This window comes from Bidens hawaiensis, unplaced genomic scaffold, assembly GCF_021521415.1.
Source record: "Bidens hawaiensis isolate Kalapana, Puna unplaced genomic scaffold, B.hawaiensis_p1.1 tig00057751_1, whole genome shotgun sequence".
NCBI classification, from domain to species: Eukaryota; Viridiplantae; Streptophyta; class Magnoliopsida; order Asterales; family Asteraceae; genus Bidens; species Bidens hawaiensis.
The window spans coordinates 60718-64985 of NW_027506398.1; the positions used below are offsets into that span (position 1 = coordinate 60718).

Genomic DNA, 4268 nt, shown 5'->3' on the forward strand with positions numbered 1-4268 from the left:
ACCCGTACTCGGGGCTTAGGTGTGAGGTTAAAGTTGATACTGATTATGTAAATATATCGAAATTTATTTTATTGTAGTGGAAAATTAGTTTGAATAAAATTTTATTTTATATAACATACGGAATTAATACACTTAACATAACAAAGCAATTTTTTTTAATTATTTTATTAATGTTTAATAAAAAAATAACTAACCACCTTTGTCTATAATATTTTGAGTTTGATCTAAAGTTTACTATATGATATAAGATATAATTTAATTTTTATATAAATAAAAATTGAATTGTGTTGTTAAAATATTTTAATGAAATAATAAATATTAGTAATAATAAAAATAAAAAAATATAGACAAAGATGGTTGTTATTTTTCTATTAAGCATTAAAAAGTTATAAAAAATAAACCTTTTAAAAAGTAAACAAAATAAGTAAATAATAAAGATATGCATTAATTAAACTCTTATTTTTTTTTTATTAATAGCTAAGTAATTTATTTATAAAAAATATAAAATATAAAATATTAGATATAAAACACTTAACACTTTATTTTATGTCAAAAAATTTATAGTTTAGTCACCTACAAAACTAACTAGTCGGCTGCGGAATTCAACTACGAGTAATATGATATTACTCGTCCACAAGTTTCGACGGGTAACAAAACAAAATTGTCAGCGGCTTTTAAAGAATATCATTCCAACGATTCTTAAGTGGCTATTTTAGAAATTTAATGGGTACTGTAGACTAAAATGAAAATAAGAGGGTACACATGGTTATTTTGAAAATTATTTTACATTTCCCTTTGCCAACAAGTTAGCAATATCTCTTTCCTATATAAATGAACACCTCTTCCCATTAATCATATCATTTGATACTCAACATTCAACAACCCACCGTAAACCAAACAAGAACAAGAGACCATGAACTGGTTACCAATCTTCATCGCCGGTCTACATTAGGGATCCTTCGGTCACGCCAATTTTTGACAATAATGTACTTTCGGAGTTGCAAGCTGCAAATACAATTCCAACTTCAATTTGATCTTGTAGAATGTGGAACATCTTGGAACTCTAGATCTACTCTATCTCGACGCAGATGAGAAGTAGTTTAATTTTATATTGATGTATATAGATACTCTTTTTTGTGTTATGTTTTCCGTATTGTGATGTTTTTTTTATTTGAATCATGTAATGTTTTAGTATTGATGAAAGTTGAGTTTTATTTGTAATTATAAATCTATTTTATTTTTAATTAAAAGAAAATAAAAATGGATTAACGTACTTTTTCTTATCTGAACGGTAAATTTCCTTCAATCTCTGTCGTTTGCGGGACCTTTCCTTCAAAATCTAGGTTTTAAAGTTTTGTTTTTGTCAATGAACCATCACCTATATATTAATAATACTTAAAAGAAGTAATGTAAGTAAAAAATGGAATTTGGTTTATAGAAGTGAAAAGGTTTATGTTTTTATCCACTATTTTCCGTCATGAGTATGTGATTTTAATTATAAATGCTATAGCAATATTTCTAAAAAATTATTGTACTTTTATATTTGTATATATATTTATTAAAGTACTTGCAAAAGCTCAAAAAATATACAAATAAAATAAAATTAATTGATGGGTATGTTTATATTTGAAAAGAAATCATAGAGAAAAAAAACAGTAAAATAAACTAGTTTTTTTTAGTGGAGTAAACTATTTAGCGTGCTAGTTTTTTACTAGCGAAAAATAAAACGGACCAAAATTTGCAAGGTTACCTGGCCCGACCCAACCTAACCGCACTATAACAAACCCGAAAATAATTCAGTATGTACATATATTTTTCTTGTATTTTTTTTATCAAAACATTTGGTAAACCATTACAGCGATCACGAGAAACAATGCGTTTACAAAGGCTCCTCTTCAGGAAGGACACTTTCATTCCTAAATCCTCCATAGAAAATTTCAAAATTTTAACTTTTGAACAACTAAAATACAAAAATCATTCAAAACATTATTAATAATAATATAAATTTGAACATTAAAGGATTGGACAACCGCAATAAACTACGATTCTATTGACAACACATACAAGAAAAAGTCGTTATACAAAACAAACCTTCAGTTAAAACTCTAATTCACTTATTAACACTCCACTCACTACACTCTTTATCTTCACACACACAAATGGAACCATGGTTCCTACACACCATCTTTCTCATTATTATTCTTGTATCCGTCACTGTTCATGGTACACTAGACACTGAAGACACTGGTCTGGTATGCGACCCGTCTCTTAATTTCGAAAACCATAGAATCAAGAACGCTTATCTTGCATTACAAACATGGAAAGCGGTCATTGAGTCGGACCCACATGGCGTAACCGATAACTGGTTAGGATCCGACGTGTGCAACTACACGGGCGTGTTCTGTTCCGAATCACTAGACAACCCGCAAGAACGAACCGTGGCTGGAATAGACCTTAACCATAAAGATCTCGCGGGCAAACTCCCGGCTCACCTCGGGTTGTTATATGATCTAGGTATCTTTCATATAAACTCGAACCGCTTTTGCGGGACCATCCCGCGGAGTTTCTTGAATCTCAAGATACTTTTCGAGCTCGATCTTAGTAGCAACCGGTTCACGGGTGAATTCCCGCATTTTGTGTTGCAACTACCCGAGCTCACGTATCTTGACATTCGGTTTAACGAGTTTGAAGGTAAGCTTCCTGAGGAACTCTTTAACAAGAATCTTGATGCTATACTTGTAAACAATAACAGGTTTTCGGGTAAATTACCCGAAAACATTGGGAGTTCATCGGCTTCTGTTATTGTTCTTGCGAATAATAAGTTTTCAGGATGTCTTCCATCGAGTGTAACGAATATGACGAATAGATTGGATGAGTTGGTGTTGAGGAACAACGGGTTTGAGTCGTGTATGCCTGAAACGATCGGGGGGTTGAAGAATTTAAGCGTGTTGGATTTGAGTTATAATAACATCAAAGGCGGGTTGCCTTCGGGTATGAGTGAAATGAAGAGTTTAGAGGTTTTGAACGTGGCGCATAACATGTTGTCGGGAGATATACCCGAGAGTTTGTGTTTGATTCCGAGTTTGGAGAGATTTAGATACGAGTATAACTTTCTCGTGAACCAGACGAATAATTGTTTGAAACTTTCGGGTTTTGAAGATAAAAGGAATTGTTTTAGAGATAGACCCGAACAAAGAACCCGAACACAATGTACTAAGTTCTTGTCCCAGCCACTTAATTGTAGCGCGTTCGAGTGTGGTGATCAACCACCTCCATTGTCACCACCAGCACCACCAACATTGCCCGTACCTGTAACGTCACCACCACCACCACCAACATCACCAGTTCCTGTAACGTCACCACCACCGCCGCCTCCAACTCCTACTCCACCACCACTAGCATCACCACCACCACCATCTCCACCACCGCCAACCTCTCCAATATCACCACCAGCACCAGTACCAGTACCAACACCAGCACCAATAGCATCACCGCAACAATCACCACCATCACCAACTCCAATATACTTCTCTCCAGCTAAACCACCAACTTATATGCCTTCTCCAGCCGCGGAGAACTTACCACCACCACCAACACCAACACACTCTTTCTGTCCACCATGTGAGTGTGCTTGTAAACCGCCACCAACATCACCATCAAATGGAGACAACCAAGATTAACTTAACCACCTTCACAACTTTCCAACAGAATCAGCACAATCTTAAAACTCTAGAAAGAATCCTATTCAAAATGATGAATCCTAAACGAGGTTACATGTAACGCAGACAGTAACCGAGAATGAAGTGGAGAATTTACTGCCAGAGGTCCAAACTATTCTTAAAATGTTTTGAATTTATTATGATGAATAGCAATGTATGTTTCTTAGTATGTTATCTTTGTTTTTTTTCATATTTCATTGATTTTATGTAGTTTTATCGGTAGTTAATAAAAGGGTCCACATATAGATCATGATAGAAGTTGACAATGGGAATGTACCTTATTTCACTTGTCAACATTCGATGTTGCACATCAAAACTGAAGCAGTTTTTAACAAACCATACGGGTCGTACGATAGGCATATATAGTAGCACATACGACCTGGAAATCCTCTCTGCTAGAAATAAACACATGTCAAACTGACTAATCTTGTCAAGCGAGTTTTAAGCGGGTAGAATGGTTTGAAAGTCGTCCAAAATCTACCTTTAATTCATATATATAGTCTCCTACATATATAGCTTTATTCAAAGATTTAGCTTATTAATTATTAT

The 4268-nt window shown here is 34.0% G+C and overlaps 1 pseudogene; it reads left to right on the top strand.

The window, feature by feature from the left end:
• Window positions 1–2020: 2020 nt before the first annotated feature.
• LOC143617756 (leucine-rich repeat extensin-like protein 7 pseudogene) lies at window positions 2021–3680 on the top strand (annotated as a pseudogene).
• Window positions 3681–4268: the final 588 nt, after the last annotated feature.